The sequence below is a fragment of the Macrobrachium nipponense genome, chromosome 38 (assembly GCF_015104395.2).
Source record: "Macrobrachium nipponense isolate FS-2020 chromosome 38, ASM1510439v2, whole genome shotgun sequence".
Taxonomy (NCBI): Eukaryota; Metazoa; Arthropoda; class Malacostraca; order Decapoda; family Palaemonidae; genus Macrobrachium; species Macrobrachium nipponense.
In genome coordinates this window covers 12,011,944-12,023,648 of record NC_061098.1, presented here as the reverse complement: position 1 = coordinate 12,023,648, position 11,705 = coordinate 12,011,944, and positions in this window count along the sequence as shown.

Below are 11,705 nucleotides of genomic sequence, written 5' to 3'. Positions count from 1 at the left end.
TAGTGTGGAGTTCCGGGTTGCATCCTGCCTCCTTAGGAATATAAGACTTATTATATTATTATTATTATTATTGAACTAAGGAACACCTCCTATAAGAATCATTTTGGAGACACCTATTAAGACCTGTGTCAAACTAAAAACATTGTTTTTGCTAATATCCAAAACACACAGACACGAGTGTGTGCATATAAACACGGTATTATATATATTTTTCTTCCTTAAAGGATGTGAACGTCAAGAATGAAAATACACACCTTTTTTGGAGTTAACGAAAAAGGAAAATACGCCAAAAACGAAGCCATGAAAGTCAGGGGAAACGCTTCTCCTTCGCTGCACAGACGGATCACAAAGAAGGAAAAATATGAATGCGTAAATCAAGCCCCAGACTTTCTTCTCCACGAGGTGAAAGGCAGAGATTGAATTTCCATGAACGGACGATGGTTTGCGGAACTGAAAGATGATGATGCCATAAAAAAAAAAAAAAAAAAAATTACAAGTAGTTTTGAAATGGCAGGAACATGGTATTCTAGTATACAGTCTGTGTCACGCTCAGATGTGGAGCGGTGCAATACGGTTCCAGGAACTGAGAATGCTCTTTGTTTTTTTGCATGATGTTTTGATGTTGCAAGGAACCAGTGGTTATTCACCAACGGGACCAACAGCTTGACGTGACTTCCGAACCACATCGAGGGTGAACTTCTATCTCCAGAAATGCACATCTCCCACACCTCAATGGGACAATGCTCTGAGTGGTGCTGAAGATATTTCTTCACATTCAATCTCACATAAGTCTTGAAAAGAGTTAGCTGTCCATTGGGTCTATAAATATTCAATTTCTTTGTTGCAAGATGCATGATAATGACCTAACGCAAAGTAGGACCTTCTTTTCAGGCAGCCAGTAAGCCAACACAATCCTTACAAAACTATCTTCACTTACGAAATATTCAAATCAAGAGCTCTATAATTAAGAAAAAAACCTTGTACAGAAAATAATCTTCTTTCTGCTCACATTTTTTCTTCTAAACACAAACTAATTTCGTTAGTCCGCAAACATTCGGAAAAAAACTTGAACCTTTTTTTCCTTTTTTCAGGGGCCCATACACAGCCAATAAAAATTTAGACAAGCTTTTTTTTTTTTCTTTTTGTGCAGGACCTCGAAAACTTTTGACAATACATTGATCCATTTTCTGGGTGATTTTTTAAAGATTTTTTCTTTGAATACTGCTCCCTATTCTAAGAAAAGGTTGATTTCATAATTTTTCCAAACCGTGTCTCTCAAAAGCTGTGGATCAAATATAATGAAATGACTGAAACACTTCCTCTCTCTCTCTCTCTCTCTCTCTCTCTCTCTCTCTCTCTCTCTCTCTCTCTCTCTCTCTATTATACAAACAAACACATTCTATAACGTGGTTAACAAATGAAAGTCAATTTTCTGTACATTTCTAGTTATTTTTCTGCAGATGATCTCATATTCCAAATCAACTAATACTTAATGACAAGTCAATACATTTTCACGTACAAATACATACATTTCAATCTGCATACGCCAATGACAAAAAAGCATAAAGAACGCAAAATCAATATAAGTACTTTAAAGACCACTTAACAGTGGGTGTGTTCATTTTGAAAGATGCTTCTGTTGGCTAATGAGATCATTAGTAACTTCCTCTATTTTGGTCAGCAACCGATAGCAATATCACAATTTATTTCTATAAAGCAATCATCCCAGCCTGTTCACCTCAGTGCATGGGTTCATGATTACGTACCTACACTATAATACGAAACTTTCGTAGAGCATCTTCCTGTAATGGGTGATTTCAAACAATATTGTTACAGCTCTTACTGAAGATGCCAGATGCCTTCTTACAGAACGTTTCTCTCTAATCCCAAAGAGTATAACAGTAATTTATGTTTAATGGTTTGCGGTGACGTTAATGGAACGAATTTACTGCTTTGAGCTGGTATTATATTAACAACTAAACGTATCGGTATCATTGTGATCACGCTATCTTTCCAGACTGTCGAATTTCAATGTCTCTCGTGAATAATTGGCATTTCTGCCTAGAGGGTTTTATTGGGTTAATTCATGAACAAGATGACATGGGAAAATGGTCCTTCGAGTAGAGGTTCTTTTGGTTTGCAGATTGGTCATTATTTATTTTTTTTGGAGTTGCAAACACATCTCTGGATTACGATTCAATAGGAAATAAATATTGTGTATATATATATACTATATATTATATATATCTTATCTATATATATATATAATGATATATATATACATACACACACACGCGCACACACACATATATATGTAGTATGTATGTATGTATGTATGTATTACTGAACTCCCATTCAGATTAATCCCAAGGAATGATAATATCTACGGTAGGTTTGTTTGTGTGTTTTTGTGTTTGTGAGCGTATGCGTATATGCATGTATATAAAAGCAAACACTCAGCAATGATAACAATCCTGCAATTTGAAAACATTTCCAGCGTCATAAATGAAACAGGTTTTTAAATGTTTGTATATTTCGTCCCCACGCACCTAATAAAAAAGTAATTGTAAAATCCCGGCACCGATATCAGTAAAATATATCTCATTGGAAAAGGCAGTTTTATCCAAATTTAGCATGGTTTAGTAAAATTTCAATTTCCTGTTAGTGTGGTTTCGGCAAAAATAATCTTACGTGAAAGTGTACGAGATTTTTATGTAGGTTATTGTAGTCCGTCATATATATATATTTATATATATATTATATACATATATATATATATGGTTAAAAAATCACAGTAGATGCACGCGACTTCATCATATAAGCGAAAACCACAGGAAAATTAGCACAGGCTGAAGGTCTGTACCAAGCGCTTTCACCTGTTTATTCAGGAGAAAGCGCTTGGTACTGACCTATTCTACCTGTCATTTTCCAGTGGTGCATAACTACACTCTCTCTCTCTCTCTCTCTCTCTCTCTCTCTCTCTCTCTCTCTCTCTCTCTCTCTCTCTCTCTCAGCGCCGGATTGAAATTCCAGGTTTTTTTTTTTTTTTTTTAATCATTTGTAATCACAATAATGGCTCTGGTCTGAATTACATATCCAGGAATATTATCGGAAAAATATGGCCAGTAATATCATGGAATTTGAATTCCCGATGTAGCGAATGTGTATGTTTTTTTTTTTTAATTAATGTGTACTCGCAGTGTTTGGAGTTTTCTGTAGAATAATTCATTTTAAAGATGTTTGTTGAGGCAGAATGATGTTCGCTGCTACATTATACCGTTCACTTCTTTATCAAATATGAATGTATTATTATTATTATTATTATTTTTTTTTTTTTTTGCTCTGTCACAGTCCTCCAATTCGACTGGGTGGTATTTATAGTGTAGGGTTCCGGGTTGCATCCTGCCTCCTTAGGAGTCCATCACTTTTCTTACTATGTGCGCCGTTTCTAGGATCACACTCTTCTGCATGAGTCCTGGAGCTACTTCAGTCTCTAGTTTTTCTAGATTCCTTTTCAGGGATCTTGGGATCGTGCCTAGTGTCCCTATGATTATGTGTACAATTTTCACTGGCATACTATCCTTCTTATTTCTATTTTGAGGTCTTGATGATTTGAATTTTTTTCTCTTTTTTTCCCATCTACTCTGGTGTCCCGTGGTGTTGCGACATCAGTTATTATTATTATTATTATTATTATTATTATTATTATTATTATTATTATTATTATTATTTGATAAATGAAACCTGTTCATATGGGAGATGCCCACCAAAGGGGCCTGTGACTCTGAATTTAAGCTTCCAAAGAATGCGGCATTCCTTCGGAAGAATTAAGAGTACACCTTAAAGAATCATTTCTGCAGATATTTAAAGCTGATCAAGATAATTTTCATATTTAAGCCATTTTTTCCTCCGACGCTCCCTTATAAGAACGTTCGTTTCGAATCCTGGTCGCTGTTTTAGGAAAGATTTTGTGAATGAGACTTTTTATTTTTATTTTATTTTATTTATTTTTTTTGTTTGAAGGGGAATAATATTTAGTTAGTATGTAGAGTAGGTAGACGGGGATATTTATTGTTACTTGGAGAAATGCCACTATCTTATAGATTCAAAATAACAACGATGTGCAGAGCTTTAAAAATTGTAAATAGTCCAGCAAAAACCAAAGATTTATTTAAAGATCCAGATTTTTTCTGGAATACAAAAATTATCCCATCCTTCCCTGTTAGAGCTAATAGATTATTTAATGACAATGACCTTTATAATATTAAATTTTACAATTTTAACAAAATAATGCCTCCATGGTTGATAAGTGCTCCCCAGATATGTAGCAAACTATGTACAATACCAATTAATAAATTGGATAATCCCCTCGCTATGAAACAATATGCTCTGGAACATATCAATGGTAAACCTAATAAATCAATCATTATATACGGATGGTTCCAAAGATGATATGGGAGTTGGAATTCTCTGTTTACGGAAACAATATAAAGATCCAAGCTTCCTTACAAAGCAAAGCATCAGTATTAACTGCTGGATTACTAGCAATAAAAACAGCATTAAAAACTATATCTGAAAACCAGTTTAATGAAGTAACCATCTTTAGCGATTCACTAAGTTCAATAAATGCAATAAGCTCTTATACTCCTAAAAGCAAAATTATAAATGAAATTAGACATACATGAAATGAAAAGACAAAAGGTATCTGTTACTCTATGTTGGATACCATCTCACACAGGATTAGAAGGCAATGAAGAAGCAGACGCCTATGCAAGAGAGGCTAGAACATGAACACTCCCAATATCAGCAGAATTATTGCCACTAGAAGATTATATTAGACACAGTAAATCGGTGATTAAGAAAAAATGGCAAAATAACTGGAGGGAAAACCATCCTAACAATAAATGAAGAGAAATGAAAGAAACTGTAGACCCGTGGCCATCATCGTATCAGAAATGCCGCAAGAATTCAGTAATATTGACACGGCTAAGAATTGGTCACACTAAACTGACACATGGTTACCTAAATTAAAAACGTGTAACCCCCATACCCCTACACCTACATAAGTGCGAAATATATAATGTACAGATAACAGCAAAACATATTTTTAAAATCTGTCCAAAATATAGAATCCAAAGAGACATATTATGTAGAAGATATTCTTTTCAAGAAATATTTTCCGAAAGTGACAAATTGTCACTTTTTAATATTTTAAAATTCCTTAAATTTAATCATTTATGCGATAAAATATAATATATAGTAATTTATAAAATACTCTAGATAGTAAATATTTATTTTTAGATAATTTATATTCCAGATAGCAAATATTTATTTTTTAGATAATAATTTATAGAGATTTTGAATAGCGGAAACATAGACCGAATGATTTATATGATAGACTCTCTTGAAAGGGTTCAGATATTTGCAATATTTGTCCACAGGAAAATCCCAGGGATCAAAGGTGGTGAAATTCAGATTACGTTTGATAACTTTATTTTTTTGGGGGAGAAAATAATTACTGCATTTGTAAATGGTTTCAGTAATATGAAAAGTACTTTTATCATGGGAGATTCCGTCATCCTTTTAATGATAAGTTGAGACCATCTAATGGTGGTTAGTTTTCATCGTTTGATTCCAAAAGTTAATCCCTTTTTTTTTTGCAATTCAAGATATTTCAGTGATATTTAACTTTCCTATCTACTTATTCCTCTGGTTATTCTACCACTTTCCCTTTTGTCCTTGTCTTTATCCTGTGTGGCCGTTTCTATTATTTATATATTTAGTGGGTAAGAAATGATAAAGGAATAATATATATCGTGAAGAATGATTCAGGTCTGAGGCAAACAACGATTTATTTTTAATGTCCGCGAACATATATGCGAGTTGTTGTCGATACAACGGGCTGAAAATATTTTTTAATCATGATAAATATTTTAAGGAAATTTTTGACCAGCATCGTACGTATTGCTATATATTATATATGATAAAAATCGTAACTTCCATTATATATAATACAACAACACCTAGGTGTTTTGCCACAGGACTTAAATCAAACCATTTGAGCGTGGAACGAATTTCTGCCAGAGGCTACAGAAATCAAAATCGTACACATGTACACACAGGATTCCCGGAGAGCCAGCAAGAGCTTCCTCCTTTGGCTTTTGACATTTAATCCTTCTGAAACTTAATACGCTGCTTCTCCCCCAGCTGAAAAATATTATCTTTACAGCTCAAGGGTGGCTTTCAAGCGCTTCTGCAAGTAAATGCTTATGACAAAAAAAGATTGCAGAGGGCGGACTTGTTATATATACGCGCGTGGGTTGGACAGGAAGGACATACGCACACACACTACACACACACACACACACACACACACATATATATATATATATATATATATATATATATATATATATATATATATATATATACTACATATATATATATATATATATATATATATATATATATATATACATATATATATATATATATATATATATATATATATATCACTTGATAAAGGAACGGGAGGTTTATCAGAGGAGAAGTCTGGTGATTACTTCAGATGCAATTCCTTAATCGAAAGTGAAGATCATGTACTGTTGTTAAAAAAAAAAAAAGGATGAAATAGTAGTATTGTCACGTTATTAATTTAACTGTAGTGGTTCGATTTGTAAGCTGGTACTACTCATTTTCCCTTTAAAAAAATCCCGATGGTGGAGTTTATCTAAGTTGTTCTTTGCTACTGTAAACAAGTCCATATAAATTATCTAAACAAAATCTAAAATATCTCCACAAAATAAAAACAAAATACCTAAGCCGAACAATGTATACCTGGCCCCCACAATATCTTATCTGCCCCATTGTGGAAAATTTGCAATAAAAAAAGTCGAGGATTATCCTGTGTGCAGAACGGAGATATGAGAGTGGCCCCTTTGAGAATCCGAAATTCTTTAAAACGAGCTCATCACGGGTAGATCGAGTAATATCCTTTAGGCAGGGTAATTAGAAAGTCAGGCTCTCTAGACCTGTGAGGTTTTATCAGGACGCAAGATAGAAGCGAAGGATAATATTCATTATTGGGCAGCTTCTCTTGTCCTGCCCGGGAATTCTGTGGCATGGAATGAACGCAGAAGTTGGGAATCTACACAAACGCATTCACCAAAAAAATTGAGAGAAATCTCGACGATTTTTCATAGTTACGATTATTGTTAAAACTCCTGTTTGTTTATTTGTTCCAATAGATTTATTTATGTGGATTTATTGATATGTATTTATGACTTTGCTTATTTTTGTGAAATGAGAATAACTGTAAGCAATACATCTTAAAAATTCATGAAAAATCATTGAGTTCTGATGCACTTTTTACTTTCATCCAATTTAGTTTCTTTTACAACATACGTCACTCTCTCTCTCTCTCTCTCTCTGAGAGAGAGAGAGAGAGAGAGAGAGAGAGAGAGAGAAAGTCTCCATATTTCACCTGGAGGATAACACGCTTGTGAGGTCGAATAATATAAATTTTAAAAGTCAAGGGTTTCATGACATACATATTACTGTTAGTTTTCCAAGGCCCCAGATTCCTCTAACTGATTGCATAAACCTCTTCCGCGAATCATTAAAAAACTGTCTTTTTTTGAAAAGATAAAAAAGAAGATGAAAACAAAAACATGATGAATTGATCTTTGAATAATCGTGTTCATCACTTCCTAATGAGGCTTGATATTTAATCTTTGGTCGTTCTAATCTATTGTGTCCTTTTGAGACCTATCGCATTCTCACATTACAATCTATTCTCTAGTGATTAAATGTGTGTGTGTGTGTGTGTGTCTGTTTTCATGTATCACTTTAGATGTCTAAGCGACACGATTACCAGAGGACGCTTCCAGGTAAAATATAATCACCAGACGAGACTTAAAGAAGTCCTGGTATTGAAAGGCTACGGTACACCTTGCTGTATTACTTTGACTTTTGTCTAATTCCCTTTGAGGAAGAGAAATTACTGGTCTCTCGTATGACGTCCTTTAACTGGAACCTGTGTCTTTGAGGAAGAGCATTTTAATTTGTTATTTATTGCTGAATCGATGATGGTCATCATTCCTCCTCCTCCTCCTCCCCTCTCCATCTCCTCATCCTCCCCTCTCCATCTCCTCCTCCTCCCTCCTCCTCCTCCTCCTCCTCCTTGTTATCACCGTCATTATCCTAATTATAATCACAGTTCTGCATTAAGAAGGCGACCATGTTTTCCTTAGGTTTTGTGCTGGGGAAAAATATAATTGAAAAATATAGTCTGTATTTTCTAAACGGCGATTATTTTCGTCCCTGGCTCCTGGCTCCGTCATGCTACTTGAGCATGTAATCAATCATTCGAGCATGTCATCGACACATTCTTATTTTGTTATTACCTGTATGGGTAAACAGGTAAGAATAAAAAATTTATTTTTTCATAATGGCGTCGATTATCAATTTTAGTCCGATATTAATGGCTGTTTCATGTTAATGATTCCGCAATGAGGTGCGGTAATAGCGTTTATGCTTGTTTACTTGTTTGCTTGTTTGCTTGCGTACTGTGAAAAAAGTTGGTGGGAACGCTGGATTGAAAACTTTTTGTTTTCAAAACCGTTGCAAAGAGCTCTTTACGATTATCCGTGGCAAGATTCAGTTATCGTGTCCATTAAAGATAAAACAGCTATTTGCAATGGCTGTTTGTGGTTTCGTCACATCAACAACTTGTGAAAAGGTCTATGAAATAATTACTTTCCTCTTTTTAGTGCTTTTTGAAAACGAGCACGATTAACTGCATTCTGAGTTTCGATGTATTTCAATGCTTTCCTTTGGGATTTTCGATTTTTTTTCTTTTTTGGAACCCAGCCAAGAAATTAAAAGGAAAAATTCATATCGCGGCTTAAAAGCGAGAAAAAAAAATAATAGGATTTTTCTCCACATGAGCTCAGATCGTAAATGTGTTTTGATTGAGTTAAAAACTCTGGCGTCAGGTTTCTGTCATTGAATCTTATCCTTCATAGTAAACTGCTTATCGTGTCAAATTTTGAAGCCTTTTTGCTTTATAATAAATCCCACCAATCATAGTAAACTCCTTATCATGTAAATTTTGAACCCTTTTTGCTCTATAACAAATTTCACCCTTCTATGCAAACTGCTTATCGTGCAAATTTTGATCCCTTTTTCCTTTATAATAAATTTCACCCTTCATTGTAAACTTTGAACCCTTTTTGCTTTATAATAAATTTCACCCTTCATAGTAAACTGTTTATCATGCAAATTTTTAACCCTTTTGCTTTATGATAAATTTTTATGTGACTGCAGCAAGCAACGAAACAGGCACCTCTCCTAGACACCTGCATCAGACTCTCTCTTGTCTGCGTATTTCCGCGTAATTTTTCAGCTTCAGCAGGTGCTACCAAAATTGCTCCGGCGGCCAAATTGAAATAAGCTTTCTCAGGTGCACACGCCGTAATTTTATTTGCTCATGAAGGTAATTGAAACCCGGTTTCATAACAAAAACGCTCAGCGCTCACTTCCTCTTCCTCTTGTCTGTTGTATAACAGACTGCGTATGTATATATGCGAATACCACAGGAAAATGACAGGCAGAAGGCCAGTAATGGCCTCCTTTCTATCATTTTCCTGTGGTATTCGCTTATATACTGAGGTCCTGTGCATCTACTGCGATTTTTTTAAGCATGTATATGTATGTATGTGTTTTTCTCCATGTAGGGTTTCAAGACGAGAGTAAAACCAGGAGTTTAGGGTTCGTTCTCCAGAAAAGAATGGTGTACGTCTTGAAAGAGATAAAAGAACAGCGAGAATGATGTGAAAAGGATTCTTCGTCTTGTCCGTAACTATTTCTTTTCCAGCTGTTTTCCTGGGAGAACTTTGAAAGTTTTTTGTAAGCTCATCCCGTCGTGGTTCGTGACTTACTAACTGTCAGGTTAATAGGAAAGTTTAAAACGAGTGTCCAAGTTTGACAGTGTATTTTGGGTAAATGTAGCCATGAGCCGACGAATTTCTTATCAACTAACAAATTCCCCTAAGGTTAACGTATGTGAAAATATATTAATTCCGAGGTAGAGCGAATTAGATAGTAGGGGGTATTTGTAGCTAAATGCTTGTATATGATTCACGGTGACATAAGATTCATATATAATATATCCAACGTTATGAGAATTGCTGCTTCCAAATATGGTAATGAGTTCTGGTAATAGCCACACCAAAGATAAAAAAATAAAAAAAATCCCACCCCCCCCCCCCCCCCCCACCAAGAAAAAAGGGAAAAAACAATTATCAATAACAACAGAAGTAAAATGTTCGGTTATTCGTCGCTTAAAAATGATAAAAACGAAGAAATATTGATAGAGAAGTTCAGATATCGAAGCGAAGAATTATAGGTTCTGCAAACGATGTTTTTGCGAAGAATTATAGGTTCTGCAAACGATGTTTTTGCGAAGAATTATAGGTTCTGCAAACGATGTTTTTGCAAAGAATTATAGGTTCTGCAAACGATGTTTTTGCGTACCCATGAAATTCGAGGGTCAGTCGCACCAGTTGGCACTGATATGTTCCAATGAGGCACTTTTTCTCTTTTAATTGGTATATTGATCTTGACTAGGTTTCAATTGTACTTTCTCAGTTGACAAAATAGGTATTGCCATTCGACATTGGCATTGCTGAGTGCAATTTCATTGGAGTGCAGTGATTTCAGAAAGTGAAGGATTTGCAGTTTTCGCTTAATCGGGGAGTGAGCCTACAAACTACTTTGTAGTTGTTGTTGTTGTTGTTCTTCTTCTTCTTCTTCTTCTTCTTCTTGCTGGGGTGGATATAAAGCCTAAAAAGGTCTGAGAAAGGCGTTTCACTCTGAGTTAAAGAAACGGGAATTTTAGGAAAGGATATTTAGGATGTTTATATTAGAATGAAAATGTAAAAAAATGAATAATGTGGATGTTAAACAAAACAGAAAAATGATTTCTAATAAAATATGGCGAATTCATTTTAATTTTCGTCGGTGAAACAACGCTCCTATTTGACCGTAGATTTTAGCATGCGCCTCGAGTCAGTTTGAGGTCGGATCACGCCTTGTTTCTGAATTCTTAAGATCATGATAAATATTTTTTTTGCTGAGATAATCATTGAAGATCATAGAGAGTAGTCAAAAAAGTATTTTAGATATTCATTGAATTATTTGATTGTCTGTTTGTAACTCTTAACAAGAGAATTATCTTGTACTGGCAGTGAAGTAGAACGAGATGCATTCGCAAACATACGGCAAGGAAACTTACATATGCACTCATTCCCAAAAGTCAGAAGCTCCTCTCATTCCCATCAGAGCTCTCGTTGCAAATTGAAGATTAAGAACAGTCATAGAAAGTCGGTCATTATATATCCTAAGACGCGGGAGAATTTGGCGTCGTAACTCTTTTTCATCAGCGTCATATATATTTCTCAACAGGTCTAACAATCAGCTGATCGGGGGAATATTCATGTCACTGTAGGAGGTCAGAGAGAGAGAGAGAGAGAGAGAGAGAGAGAGAGAGAGAGAGAGAGAGAGAGAGAGAGAGAGGTTTCTATGATGAAAAAGGAGAGAGACAGGGAGGAAGAGGAGGCGGCTTCGGCTATTATGTACGAACTGATCAAGTCTTAAATGGAGGAGGTCTTTTGTGTCTAGAGGAAGACGTGTAAATTTCCATC